At 37.9% G+C, this 15,977-nt stretch overlaps 1 pseudogene; it reads left to right on the forward strand.

The window, feature by feature from the left end:
- Positions 1-13,113: 13,113 nt before the first annotated feature.
- LOC115971747 lies at positions 13,114-14,319 on the forward strand (annotated as a pseudogene).
- Positions 14,320-15,977: the final 1,658 nt, after the last annotated feature.

A 15,977-nucleotide genomic window follows, 5' to 3' on the forward strand; every position in this document is an offset into this window, starting at 1 on the left:
ACTTCCTTGCTGCTAAAAAATTCAGTTATTTGCATATTGGTATGGTTCAAGTTGCTATTAAACCACTTACCCGAAAGGGTATTAATGCTTCTGTTCTCATGTGTTTAAGAGATGCTAGATTTAAGATATTTAAAGATAGCATTCTTGGTATGATTACTGCTTCTATGTATGATGGTTCTGTTTATTTTAACTGTTATCCTGATCTTACTCTTGCTTTGGATGATCCTAATATTGTTAAAGCTTTGACATTGAATATTGCTTCATCTGGTTATCACATGGAAGAAGGAAGTAAGCCTTTTGCTTTGATTTATCGTATTTATTATAGACTAATGGGTACTCAAATGAATCCATGTGCTAAGATTCCTAGAGAACCTTCAGGTAAAACCATATTAATTCAATGTTCAACTCCTGATGTTAAAATTCAAGTTCCAAAAATGATTCAATGGCAAGATGTTAAACTTCCTAATGATTGGTTGTTGGAACAAGAAACCCCTCCTGCTAAACCTAGTTTTGATGAACTTGATCTTACTCATATTCAACAATATCTTGATGGTACTATTAAAATAAGTTTTCAAAACAATCCACCATTGAGAATCAACAAAGGAAGGCATTCCTTTGCTGGATCTGAAAATATTTCAAAAAGAGATCAAGAGATCAATGATTTTTTGAAAAAGAATTTGGAAAAATCCTCTGATTGAAAGCTAAAAGGTATTTCAAGTGATAAATCTCAAATTAGCTCTGTTTACTATTCTACTAAACCTGAAACTTCCTCTCCATTTAGTAGAACTGCTAATGAAGACGAGGAAGACTCTGTTTCTGTTACTGCATCTGACTTTGATTCTCCCCCTATTGAAAATCCTCCTGTTTACCAAAACCAATTAAGAGTTTTGACTATTTTGGATGAATGCTTTGAAGTTGATTTGGTTTCTTTGTATGATGAATTTATGCTTGCAAAAAACAGAACCAAAAGAAAATATTTCCAAAATAATTTTGCTCAGTCTGAAAAAGACCGTGTTAAAAGAAAATGGTTGGAAAAGATGAATCAATTGAAAAAACATATTTTGTTTTTTGATTTTCTTGAAAACCATTATGTTTTAAAAGATGAGGTTTCAAACCAACATTTAAATGTGATAAAGAAATCAAATTTTGTTAAAATTGATAAAACCATTATTAGGTCTAGTCATCCTCCTCTTGACTCAATTTTGATAACTACCAAGAAAGATGAAGTGACAAAAGAGAAAGTAAAGGCCTCTCCTTTCAAAATTGCTGATGATCAAATTCCTATTGTTAGTCTTATTAAACAAAACAATTTTACTAATTAATCTTTGCGTATTATTGGTCAACAGCTTGACCGTATTAAAGAAAAAATTGTTGAAAAACCTGTTTCTGAAAAATCTGTTTCTGTTAAAACTGAGAAACCTTTGATTGATTTACCCAGTCAAAGAGAAAAAGTTATGTTTAAAACTTTTCAATCCAAGACTCTTGAAATTGTTGAAAAAATGCTTTCTGATTTAAAAATTAAAACTGAGGGTACTTCTACAAGTACTTCAGCTGCTCGAACTATTTCTAAAAAAGAAATTGTTTCTGAAGAAAATACAGATTCTGATACTGTTTCTTCTGTTTCTGCAAAAAGAATCTTTGATGATGATTTCCCAGAAATTAAAAGACTTGTTGGAAACTCCAAACCCATTTCTTTTACTAAAAATTGGTATTCAAAACCCACTCCTCCTCATATGCAGTTTGAAGAGAGATCTTTTCAAACACAGTTTTTTGTTTCTACTGATAAGTTTTATGAATGGAATATTGATGGTTTGTCTAAATAGGAAATCATTAATAAAATGAGTCACATGTCTATGGTTGGTATTGCTTATAAAAATAACCATGATCTTGATCAACCTGAAATTGTTAATTTGCTTGTTACTGGTTTTTCTGGTACTCTTCGTGGATGGTGGGATTTGTATATCACTGAAGAATCCAGAAAGTCTATTAAACATGCTGTTAAAAAGAATGATGAAGGTTTTCCTATTTTTGATGAAAGTATTGGTCGTGGTATTCCTGATGATGTCAATACCTTGATCTATACTATTCTCAAACATTTTGTTGGTACTCCATCCAATATTTCATCTTGTGTTTTTGATTATTTGAATAATTTGAGTTGTCCTATTATGTCTGATTACAGATAGTATCAAGATGTTTTTACTTCCAGAGTGATGCTCCGGAAAGATTGTCATAAGCCTTATTGGAAAGAAAAGTTTATTGACGGTCTGCCTCCTATCTTTGCTCATAAGGTAAAATAAAAATTAATGGGTAAAAATGATTCTATTAATTATGATAATTTAACATATGGTGATATTTTCAGTACTATTAAAAAACTTGGTATCAATATGTGTAATGATGAAAAATTGCCAAAACACCAATTAAAGAATAAAAGAAAAGCTAAATATAAAATGGGAAATTTCTGTGAACAATATGGTTTGCCTCCTATTGCTCCTTCTAGGCAAAAAAGTAAAAAACATGATAAAAGCCATAAAAAATATAAAAAATACAGAAATAACTTTTTTAAACCTAATGATTTTTATGCTAAGAAGAAAAATGTTTCTAAAAAATATGTTAAACAAAGATCAGGTAAAGGTAAATGTTTTAACTGTGGTAAATCTGGACACTTCAGTAAAGACTATAAAGAAAAACCTGGTAAGTTAAAAAACAAATTTAACATGCTAAATATTGATGATAAAGAGCAAGAAGAGTTATTTAGAATCCTTGAATCAAAGAACTCATCTGATTCTTTGGAAGATGATTTTTCTTCTTCATCTGATTCTTGTTATCAATCTGCTGATGATTCTTCTGATTTTCCTAATATTAAAATTGGTTGTAGAGATTCTTTTTGCAATGTTATTAATGCTCTCACTAAGAGTGAATAAGATGAAAAATTAATAATTCAACTAATAAATCAAATTCAAAACCCTGAATTGCAAAAAGAATATTTGGATAGGTTTAAGAAAAATTTGATAAGAGATGAAACTGGTAAAAAACCAAAATCTACTATAATCTTTGAAGAAACTTTAGAAAGATTTAATAAAAAGAAATCTAAAGAACTAACTGTTAATGATCTCCAACATGAAATTAATATTGTTAAACAAGAAATAAATGAATTAAAACATGAATTTAAAAGCATGAAAAGTGATAACAATAATCTCAAACAAGAATTGATAATGTTAAAAATTGATAAAGATCTTAATAAATCTGATAATGAACTAGATAAACAAAATGAGCACAACGATGGAGATGAATCCAGTCAACAGGCTCTTCTTTCTGATAAAGGTATTCCTGATACTTTCACTGATCCTGAACTTGCTTTTGTTAATAAAATACTTCCTCCAAAATGGTTTACAAAAGTTAAAATTGTTGTTTCTCCTGGTTATCATTTCAATATTATTGCTATGATTGATTCTGGTGCAGATATGAACTGTATCCAAGAAGGATTAATTCCTTCAAAATATTTTGAAAAATCTATTGAAAGATTGGTTTCTGCTAATGGTTCTCAAATGAAAATTAAGTATGAATTGAATAATGCTCATGTGTGCCATGATAATGTTTGTTTCAAGATTCCTTCTATTCTTGTCAAAAATATGACTAACAAAGTGATTCTTGGTCTTCCATTTATTAATGCTTTGTATCCCTTGTTGAATATGATGGAATTACTATTGATCCATTTGGACAGAAAGTAAAATTCAAATTTGCTTCAAAGTTTGAAATTAATATTGATAATCTGTCTTATAAGAAAGATTCTCCCATGACTGAACTTATCCAAAAACTAGTGATGAGTTCTTACCAATAGTTCACTGATGATTTTAAAGGTAATTTTCATAGTACCAAAATGTTAAATACTATCCATTATCCTAACATTATCAATGATTCTTTGCAGGAATCAGACAATGATGCGTGGATAAATACCACTAATAAGTGGGATAATAATAATAATATTCATATTTATACCACTAGTAAGTGGATTATTATGGAAAAGAAAAATAAGGGAAAAGCTCCTACATAGGACTATTCTCAAAACAAAAGAATCCCAGTGGAGCCTTTTGCAATGCATGAAGGCGCATCTTCTGGGATAAAACCCAGCAGATCAACATCCCTTCAGGGATATGTCCCAGCTGAAATGACATATTCCAGTGGTGATATGATAATTGCTTTACAGGAAGTCTTATCTAGGTCATTACAACTTCATAATGGGGTCTATAGTGAATTACCAGATTCCATAAAATATATTATTGATAAACTCTATGCTGCTTTTACTAGAAACAATCGTTCCCTGTTTGAAAAAACCCCCCAAGCTCTCGAAATCTACCTTGTTAATCTTACTGCTTAGAATGAAGCTTATATAAGCTATGCTAACCTTATTTCAGAAAAAAAATCCTTGCTCCAGAAAATGACCTTATTTCAAACCTTGTTCCAGGAAATATTCTTATTTCAGAAAATGAGGCTTTTAGAAGCCATCTTGCTGACCATCCAAATATTCCAATTGATTCTTACATTAGTCAACTCTTTGGCAAAGAGGATATCCATTCAAAGGATAAAATGACTATAATGGGCACTGATTATGCTAGATTGAGTCTTAAGACCCAATCTATGATCAAAAGTGCTTTTGCCAACTTGCCATCAGATATACAATCCCGTATTCTGAAAAGCAAGGCTATGTTTAGGTCTTTTGACCTATGGTTCAGATGTTTTAAGAAACTTGTTACAGCCACTATTCCTGATCCTGATGGATTAGATGAAGGTGATAATGTCTTTGTTCAGCTTGATTGGGAAGAACACTTTGGAAGTACTCTCAGAGTATATGAAAAGAAACACCCATTTCCCGGCCTCTTGATAAATTATGATGATGGTGCAATTGTTGCTAATGATTCAGATGATGATGATGAAAGGGACCCTAATTGGCTTTCACAAATGTTTGAATATGGCTTTATCAGATCTATAAAATTAACAAGCCATTATCAAGCCAGCCAACTCCCACAAATTATTCAGGATGCTATTAAAGAATTTAACAGTCCCTTTATGTCCATCAGGTGTTGGAGTACGTTGCCAAAATGGGAAAGAGATAACTGAATGAACGTCCAGCCTTCAAAGCATCTCATTCTCCTTAATGGTCACACTTACCAAGGGCCATGGTTTGAAAGAAATTCTCAATTATCTTTTGAAAATCCTTTTGCTCTTGCAGAATGTTGGAGAAATTGTTTCAATAACCAAATTATTAATGTTGCTTAGAATTTATGGAAAGATTATCATTTCATGGGAAGCACAGATAGGATTTCTGTCTTTGGTCCCAAAACATATTCTGATGCCATTGCTCATTTGCGAATTGCTAATCATTGTAATCCAAGGAGTCTTCTCATCCCGGGGAAAACTCCAACATTTGAGCCAATTTTATATTGTGGATTCTATAACCAGTATGCTATTTACCATGAGCATGAATGCGATTCTCCACAAGATATTTTTGATCCTTTTGATGGTTATCCATCCGATGCTCCCTCTACTAATTGATGAGTATATTCCTGAGGTCACTACTATTGCAAGACTGGTGCTACTTTGTTTGTCTGGCTTGCACAAAAGCCAAAATATTTTATTGTCCTTCACAAATATGTTGCGAAAAATCCGGAACTGATTCGTGATACTCTGGATTCTGTGGAAGATTTTGATTCCCCTATTTGTCTAGCCTGCATAACGGCCATATTCAAAATGCGTCTGAAAAGCCATAAGCCATGAAATGATGATATATGAAGAGATGAAATGATGCTTCTGACAAAGGCTCAATAAAGCCAGCAAAAGAAGACATATTGAAGTCTTTTAAAAAAAGAAAGAAAAGAGATTCTATGGCTTGCATGATATTCCTTTTGCCATGCTTCTCCTGACAATGTTTGGACCAAAGAAAAAGACAAAAAGTTTAGAAGTTTTTAATTCAAAAAGTGGAAAAAAACACTATTCACTTTTACTGTTCACTGATTACTGTTCACTGACACTGTTCATGACACTGTTCACTCCGAAATTTTGCCTATTTAAGGGGGGGTTGTCCCTTAGAGTTTTCTCAAGTAATGTCAAGTTTTAGTTCAGAATTCTCTCTTTAGAATTCCTTCTCTTAGGAAGCCTTCTTAGAAAGAAAATTCATTGTTTCTACTATTACTACTACCTTGTTCACTACAAACTTTGTAATCCTACAAACTTTGTAACTAGGACTAGTTCAAGCTTTGTAACTATTAACCTGTAATTGTCGAGATCTTATATTCACTACTACTGTAAGTGTTTATCCTACTTTCAATAACAAGTATTTTCAGTTTTATGTTCATTATTCTACTTGTTGCTACCGCCACCATGGATGGATTACCGCCATACCGGACGGTTCTAAATTGCTTTCATTTACTTTGAACTATTGTTTTCATTTACTTTGAATTATTTTGATATATATTGTGTGGGGCCCAAACGATTTATGGGCCAGGCCCATCTACCCGGGGAGAATCCAAAGGCCCAAGCCAAGGAGGGCTATGGCCCAAGCTTGACAAGATAGCCTATGGATACCGCTGGGGAGAACCCGAAGGCCCAAGCCAAGGAGGGCTATGGCCCAAGCTCGACAAGATAGCCTTTGGATACCGCCGAGGGCAGTTCAGTCCTCGGCAGACCCAAAGTCCCCCCTGAAAGAGGGGTAAAAACGGTATAGGACTGAAACTTGGAAGAAAGATCTAAAATATCCAGGGAAAACTGCCCTTACTGCCATTCAATACTCTGAACCTGACAAAGCCGCATTCTTTGGCTTTTACAACCACCCCCAACGACTTTGAATATGGGCTGATGGGACAAGTATCAATCTTGGAAAGGTTGACCCTATACGTGGACGAAGGACAATGAACGCAGGCAAATATAAAAGGAAAAATAAGTAACCTAAAGAAGAGGTTGGGAAAAATGGCCAAAAACCAGAGCTTCTCAGCCCACCTTCAGGAGAAAGACTCCATGGGTGAAGATAACCTAGACACGCACGAATACCACGAAAAACCCACCGCCTGGTGACTAAGGCCTAGCCTTCTAAACCCACGCTCTACAAATGATATTATTTTGGGCCTTTTTACGTGCGAACTCCACACCGCTACGGTTCGTTACGAATCATGTCCTTACAATTGACGTCGTCTGTGGGAAAGGCTTGTGTGTTGGTATAGGAGGTGGGTCGATAGAGTTTCTGTGTTATTTCTAACCGTTAGTTATAGAGTTCTAGTATAAAGTTCTGCTAGGGGCTACGTTTCTTGACTAGGGGCTTGGCTGAGGAGCTAACTCCCTTAAAGCCAAGGTCCCCCGTAAAGAGCAAACTAGGCACTTGGTAGCGTTAATAGTATGGATAAACTCTAGGGGCTTGGCTGAGGAGCTAACTCCCCTAAAGCCAAGATCCCATACGAAGAGAAAACTAGGTTTTGGACAGAATCAAGGCATTGCATAGTCCTCGGACTCAAGCCTATGGGGAAACCAACTACTTGGATGAGGAAAACTAGGTTTTGGACAGAACCAAGACATTGCATAGTCCTCGGACTCAAGCCTATGGGAAAACTAACTACCTGGATGTGGAAAACTAGGTTTTGGACAGAACCAAGGCATTGCATAGTCCACGGACTCAAGCCTATGGGAAAACTAACTACCTGGATGTGGAAAACTAGGTTTTGGACAGAACCAAGGCATTGCATAGTCCACGGACTCAAGCCTATGGGAAAACCAACTACCTGGATGTGGAAAACTAGGTTTTGGACAGAACCAAGGCATTGTATAGTCCACGGACTCAAGCCTATGGGAAAACCAACTACCTGGATGTGGAAAACTAGGTTTTGGACAGAACCAAGGCATTGCATAGTCCTCGGACTCAAGCCTCTGGGGAAACCAACTACTTGGATAAGGAAAACTAGGTTTTGGACAGAACCAAGGCATTACATAGTCCTCGGACTCAAGCCTATGGGAAAACCAACTACCTGGATGTGGAAAACTAGGTTTTGGACAGAACCAAAGCATTGCATAGTCCACGGACTCAAGCCTATGGGAAAACCAACTACCAGGATGTGGAAAATTAGGTTTTGGACAGAACCAAGGCATTGCATGGTCCTCGGACTCAAGCCTATGGGAAAACCAACTACCTGGATGTGGAAAACTAGGTTTTGGACAGAACCAAGGCCTTGCATGGTCCTCGGACCCAAGCCTATGGGGAAACCAACTATTTAAAAAAAAACTATGGCACATAAACCTCAAAATCCACCCGAAGAGAACTCCTCGTTAACAGTTGGGTTAATCCCTTAATTGCACGGATTCCCCAGTCTACCTTCGGATCCCCAGTACCAAAGGGGTTAATGCGATACGGTGCAATATATTACCCAAAAGCACAATCAAGGTCCCTCGCTACTCGGCTACCCTCTCGAACGAATTATTTAGAGTTTATCACTCTCGGACAGTGGTCTAGCATGCATCGCGCAGCACTCGGCGGTTATCCCGGTTAGTTCCAAGAGTTTAATTTATTGAGGATTACCCTTCTTATACTTGATAATATTTGTGAGTTTAAACCAGTAGGAATCTGTGTTAAGGCATTTTTCTGCCCGGAATATCATTAAGGGCAAGCTTACATTTAATATTCATGCACCAAATAGTTGTTGCAGAGAAGAAAAGTATGTATAAAGAAATAAACACATCTTTTATTAAGGCAAAGGAACAGTACAGTGTACAATGAAAAGCTGAAACAAGCTTACATTAAAGCTAACTACGTAAGTAAAGGAAAATACAAGAAAATGAAGATAAAGCCGAGGAGGTAGCACAGAGAAGAGGTTGGCTACTTCTTCGAGACCTTATTCCTCCTCAATGCTTTTGCACGCCCATAACTCAGGCAGCAAAAGAACCCAACTTGAGCCTCACACCGCTGAAGGAAAGGTGCAGGGAGCCGGAAGTTGAGGAGCCTTCACCAAAAATTTGCCTGCAACAAGGCAGAGGCGCTGATGGCGGAGAATCTTTCTTCTGACACACCAAAATTCTGGCATGAACAGAACCTGCTTCGGATTTTGACTAAAAGGGGGGGAAACACCCTTTCCCCTCTGTCGAAACGGAATGTTCCCTTGAATTTACGCCTCCTTTGCCCATACCTCACTACTTTGAGTCTCAGGAGGACACGGCGCCTCCGTGGCGGACAGAGTTCCTTTTCCCCAACCCTAGCCTCAAACATGATATACTAAGGGAGGAAACTGAAGGATTTGCGCGCAGGTAAGGCAACTTTCTCTCCTATTTATTTAAAAAGATAAGGTGGTGGCATTTAATTCACGCAGCGTCCCAAGGAACGCTACAGACAAAATGTCTCCGGCTCGATTTTCCACGCCATCTGCAACCATGAGATTAAAGGAGTCTCGTGAAGGCGCACCTCGAACACTGGGACGCCAAAAAGTACCGCGTGACCAAAGACTACGGAAATACCTCTTAATTTGTGGGCCCAGTAAACTCGCGGCCCAGGCCCGTTCTGCATGGGGGCCCAGGGACAGAACCAAGGCATTGCATGGTCCTCGGACCCAAGCCTATGGGGAAACCAAGTACAAAAAAGAAAAATTACAAGTTTTGGACAGAACCAAGGCATTGCATGGTCCTCGGACCCAAGCCTATGGGGAAACCAAGTACAAAAAAGAAAAATTACAAGTTTTGGACAGAACCAAGGCATTGCATGGTCCTCAGACCCAAGCCTATGGGGAAACCAAGTACAAAAAAGAAAAATTACAAGTTTTGGACAGAACCAAGCCCTTGCATGGTCCTCAGACTCAAGCCTATGGGGAAACCAAGTAAAAAAAAAAAGAGAAAGAAAAATTACAAGTTTTATAACTGCTCGGATGGGAAGAGTCCCCGACTCAGATATTGTAAAATGTTAAGGCCAATAAAAGTGTTAGAATGATGGTGGGGCACTCCACTATTCGGTAGCCTAAGGGGGCTGTTCATTTTTGTGGGTGATATGTCTTCGAATGATTACTTCCTACACCGCATAGAACATCCAGTTCTAATCTCGGCATTGTTTTGGGCAATTGCCGTTATTCATAGGTACACATTGCTAGTTCAAGCAATTCTGTTAAAGTTGTGGTGACTTCTTTTTATTAGCAAGCATTTTGGCCTTAGTTGTCATCGATTTAAATGCTATATTATCGTGCTGAGCGGCGTTTGCAAATTTGTAAAAACATAGAGACAGAGCATGCGAAGTAAAAGAACAACAATTTTTTATTAATATGAAAAAATTATTAAAACATACAAAGAAGGGCTCAAACAAGCCTATACAAAAGGTGAGCTGCCGAAGCAACACTAACATTCGCAGTACAGATAAGTAAACAGCCGGATGTCTTTTAAACTCGTCTTCAAAGTCTCTCCAATTTCTGCCTCAGTATTGCTTATGTCGAAAGAAGAACCTTCTTTGGAAAAAGATGAAGGAGAAGGAAGAAGAATTTGAAGGAGAAGGAAGAAGAATTTGAAGGAGAAGGAATAAGAAGATGGAGGAGATGAATGAAGAAGATGGAGGACATGAGTAAAGAAGGAGGAGAAGAAGAGAGAAGAGATGAAAAGAAAGAAAAAGGAGCAAAAGAGGGAGAAAGAAAAGCACCAGGATGGAACTGGTGCTGGGAAGACTAAGAAAGGGAGGCAAAAGAAGGCGCCAGTGAACGAAGAGAGGAAGAAGTAGGGGCACTTAGTCCCTGCCTCGATCCTGACTCCCAACACACTGGAGCCATATTAGGTATGCTCATGAGAGCAAGGTTGGTATTGATGATGGGTGTTCTCGACTCAGTTACGCCGAAAGTTTGACGTGACGAGTCCCTGCTTCGGATTTTGGCTGAAAGGAAGGTAAGACGAATCTTAAGCCTCCGCCATCCTTGTCTTGACCGAGCCATTTCGAGCTTTATTAGAACATGACGCTTTGAGGAGGGGTGTGGTTTCTTCATCATTTGTTATGGTGAATGTACTGTGATTTAGTGTATAACTACTGGGTTAAGTAAACGCTTAGGGAGGCAAAGGGTTTCAAATCTCAGAAAAATAAAAGGGTCTCTGCACGAAAGTGATAGCCTCCTACTTGTCTTCTTATAGGAAGGGCAAAACGGAAAGCATTGAATTCGTTCAGGTTTCCAAAAGAATCTGAAAACGAAGAGGTGTCCGTTCCTTTTCTCCGCCTCGTCAGACGAACCGTCGAATGTAAATGAGTCTCGTAAAGGGAAGTCATTAAAAGCGTGTTTTGAATAATCAAACGATGAGAACGCGTCAAGAGTAAAATCAAAAAACGCCTCGTAGATCAGTATATTTCTTGGACAGACGGAAAACCGCCAGCATTAATGAAGGGCTGAGTTAAAGGAGCCATCATAAAAGTTCGGCATTACCAAAACCCCCTTTCCAACCAAGAGGTTGGACAGCTGGATTTTGAGGGGCTATTGTGGGGCCCAAACGATTTATGGGCCAGGCCCATCTACCCGGGGAGAATCCAAAGGCCCAAGCCAAGGAGGGCTATGGCCCAAGCTCGACAAGATAGCCTATGGATACCGCCGGGGAGAACCCGAAGGCCCAAACCAAGGAGGGCTATGGCCCAAGCTCGACAAGATAGCTTTTGGATACTGCCGAGGGCAGTTCAGTCCTCGGCAGACCCAAAGTCCCCCCTGAAAGAGGGGTAAAAACGGTATAGGACTGAAACTTGGAAGAAAGATCTAAAATATCCAGGAAAGCTGCCCTTACTGCCATTCAATGCTCTGAACCTGACAAAGCCGCATTCTTTGGCTTTTACAACCACCCCCAACGACTTTGAATATAGGCTGATAGGACAAGTATCAATCTTGGAAAGGTTGACCCTATACGTGGACGAAAGACAATGAACGCAGACAAATATAAAAGGAAAAATAAGTAACCTAAAGAAGAGGCTGGGAAAAATGGCCAAAAACCAAAGCCTCCCAGCCCACCTCCAGGAGAAAGACTCCATGGGTGAAGATAACCTAGACACGCATGAATACCACGAAAAACCCACCGCCTGGTAACTAAGGCTTAACCTTCTAAACCCACGCTCTACAAATGATATTGTTTTGGGCCTTTTTACGTGCGAACCCCACACCGCTACGGTTCGTTACGAATCGTGTCCTTACATATTGCTTGGCTGGTTCTACCGCCTTATTATTGTTCTTACTTTCAAGTTATTTATTTTCAAGTAACGTACATTATTTTCATTACAATATTACTGTGCTTCCGTCTCTTCCTTTCAATAGTGTGTCCCCTTCCCCCTTTATGGTATATATATATATATATATATTTCATTTTACAATGTAGAAACACTAGAACTTGAGTAATTTCCAATATATTATCAAACACTATAAAATGAAAATATTTTACTCCGAAACAAATAGAGAATAGTAATAATTTCACCCCTAAAGCCCTAAGATGCAGTGAAGCGTATATATTTGGAATTGCAATGTAATTGTAATTAAGATTTAATACAAGCTGAGCATTTAATTTGTTGCCTTTTGAAATCACAAAGTTTAAAATATGATTTCTTAAAATAAAAATGGAAAAAAAAGTTAAATATATATCCTGGAGAAAATATCATCATATTCTCTTTTACCTCCATTATATTACATAAATATCTATAATTGAAGAGAAAAATATTCACATTTTAAAAAGTGGAAAAAACATAAAAATGAATTTTAAAAAATGGATATAAAATAAAGAGGGTAAAGTATCATTTGACTATATCCTATATGAAGATTAACATGAACCATCGTAGGACGTTCAATTCATTCCTTCCTCATATAAGTCTAGACCAGAAGCACTAAAATCTTTCCCATTCGGTCACATGGCTGGCTACCACCTGTTTATGATATTGACTTGAAAGTGGATTCGGCTGAAACTTGAAAGCGAGGCTAGAAAAAGAGGACGCACACAAAGTAACTAAAAAACAACGCGGTTAATCAATTATCATGCTGGCATCTCACTGCCACTATTCAAATCCCTTGAGTGAGTCACCTACCGTGTAGTTTCTCACCCACACTTTTGGGCACTATATATATCTTCTCACAATTCTTCTTCTCAACAATCCCAGTTCCACACTGTATTCCCAGCTTCTTTTACTTTCTCAATTAGTTCTCAACTTCTAATCTTTAGTACTTACTAAACAGCTCAAAAATTCATCATGGCTTCTTTAGTTTCCACACAGCTATTACTACAGCTAGTTCTTGTATTCTCTTTCTTCCATTTCAACCTGGCAGCAAGGAGAGTCTAGGAGACTCGCTGATTCAGCTGAAACCCAACAACCTTTACTCTTCCAATACCATAATGGTCCTCTTCTCACTGGAAAAATCTCCATTAATCTCATCTGGTATGGCAAATTCAAGCCCTCACAAAGAGCTATTATCTCAGATTTCATTGCCTCTCTTTCTTCTTCCACACCCACAAAAGCTCAACCATCTGTTGCCACCTGGTGGAAAACCACAGATAAATACTACCACCTAGTCAACTCTAAGAAGCCCTCCACTCTTGGTCTCTCAATGGGTACACAGATCATTGATGAGACTTACTCCTTAGGCAAATCACTCTCGAATCAGCAAATAGAACAGTTGGCATCAAAGGGTGCCCAGAAAAATGCTATCAACGTGGTTTTGACATCAAATGATGTGGCAGTTGAAGGCTTTTGTATGAGCAAGTGTGGAACCCATGGATCTCTAAAGGGTGCATCTGTTCAAGGCAAAAGCTACAAGTTTGCTTACATTTGGGTTGGCAATTCGGAGACTCAATGCCCAGGCCAATGCGCGTGGCCATTCCACCAGCCCATCTATGGACCCCAGAGCCCACCCCTGGTTGCACCCAACAACGATGTGGTCTGGGTGGTATGGTCATCAACCTGGCTAGTCTCTTAGCTGGTACAACTACCAACCCATTTGGAAATGGCTACTTCCAAGGACCAAAGGATGCACCATTAGAGGCTGCATCGGCTTGTCCTGGTGTGTTCGGCAAGGGGGCTTACCCTGGTTATGCTGGGGACCTTTTGGTGGAGCCTGCGACTGGTGCTAGCTATAATGCAAATGGTGCAAATGGAAGGAAGTACTTACTTCCAGCCCTCTTTGATCCATCAACCCAAACATGTTCAACTCTAGTCTGAGGAATGAACGTAATATGTGCCCGCAAGTTAATGTATAGTGTGTTAGTGCAGTATATTAGACAGCAGACTCAAGAATGAGATTAATTCTTTGATTCATTTATCAATTGTATCATGGTTAAATAATGAAAATGCTACAGCCTCTATCTTTTATATCATCTGCTCAGACTTGTGGTTCTTCTTCCTCTTCTTCATTTTTTATTTTTTTATAATTATTGTTGGTATTTACTATTTTCTATATAAAAGAAAAGGTAAAAATGCCCTTGTATCCTCTGCGTAAACTTGGTGGTCCTTGTTGATATACCATCCAAATGGACCATAGTGAATTTTAACTCAACAACCAAAGGCAAACAAAATATATATGGTTTAGAACAGGGTTATGAAAATATTTTTGGTCTTGGTTTGCTTCAATTGCAATTAAAAATCTGGTTCATTTCGTGGGTCAAGGATATCCAGTAGCACATAACATATATTTATAGCTCCTTGGATACTGATAGAACCAATGATACAACAAATCAGTGGTCACACATCTACACGAGCTTAATTTGGAAGAATTGTAATGCCAAAATCAAACAGAGTTTGGAAGGACACCGATTTAGTGACAACCAAAGATACTTTGATACTACAGTTAGAGCTCATAGTGGCAGTATATGTTGTATACACTATTTGGTATCTTTAGAATTTTCTCGGAGAAAATGGACTTTTGCCCGTTTAAAAAAAAAAAAAAAAAATCTAGCATTTTGTCCAATTTCCCAAACTAATTAGAGAAATATTCCTATTTTGAAACTCAATTTTTGGACAATTGAGTTATAACAAACTAAAAATTAAAAAAAAAAAAAAAAAAAAAATCTAAAGCCCTATAGTGGCGTTTTAAAAACCCTATAGTGACATTTTGGAACTCGAGTTCCATACAAGGTTTGTTTTTATTTTATTTTATTTTTTTAAGTTTGATTGCCCCATACCTATAGTGGCATTTTAAGGAGCCTTATAGTGATGTTGAAACTCGATTTTGGGAAAATCGAGTTTCAAAATAGAAACATTTCCCTAATTAGTTTGGTATGTGGAGTATTATATGTTTATATTGCACATTGGTTTTTACCCCCATAATCTTTGCTATATCTTGCAATGTGGATTGCAGAGCATATTTGGCGGTGGTTCAACTAAATTTCTCAAGTTGAGCATCCACCATTAATTTGTCACATAACGGTGCGTAAATATTGCTAACATGTTTGATTGTGATCCTATCAATAGCTATGAGGACCAAAGAGATTTTTAGCAAATTCGGCCTAAGCCGAAGTCTAAATGCGGCCAACCAAAGGTTCAAATGAGTTAGGTAGGCCCATATAGGTTGAAGGAAAAGACCGTCCGAGGAGGTAGTTAGCCCGAGGAAGGAACCTAGTGAAGGACAAGCCGAGGAGGGGGAAAAACTCTTGGGCGAACTGAACATGTCAGCCCAAGGAAGGTAACACCGTAACAGTAACAATCGTAGGCAAAAATTGAAAAAACCTTCTTGGCAAAGACACCATCACATCCACATTAAATGCATTGCACCAACCGAGTATGTAGCATTAATGAATGAATGGCACATAAACAGTGCCATAACAGCTTATTACCTGTTCACCACAGCATCAAAAGGATGGAAGGAGAAGGATGGGACAAGTATTATGCGAGAAGAATCACCCAACCCCTAGGTGGATGGGCAAGATTGAAGCACTAAGATTACAAATAGTGGTAGATTCCCAATGTACAAGGATCGGGTCCAAAAATAGAAAGAGAGAACGCTTGGAATATTGAGAGAAGTCCACTCCTATATCCT

This window comes from Quercus lobata, chromosome 12, assembly GCF_001633185.2.
Source record: "Quercus lobata isolate SW786 chromosome 12, ValleyOak3.0 Primary Assembly, whole genome shotgun sequence".
NCBI classification, from domain to species: Eukaryota; Viridiplantae; Streptophyta; class Magnoliopsida; order Fagales; family Fagaceae; genus Quercus; species Quercus lobata.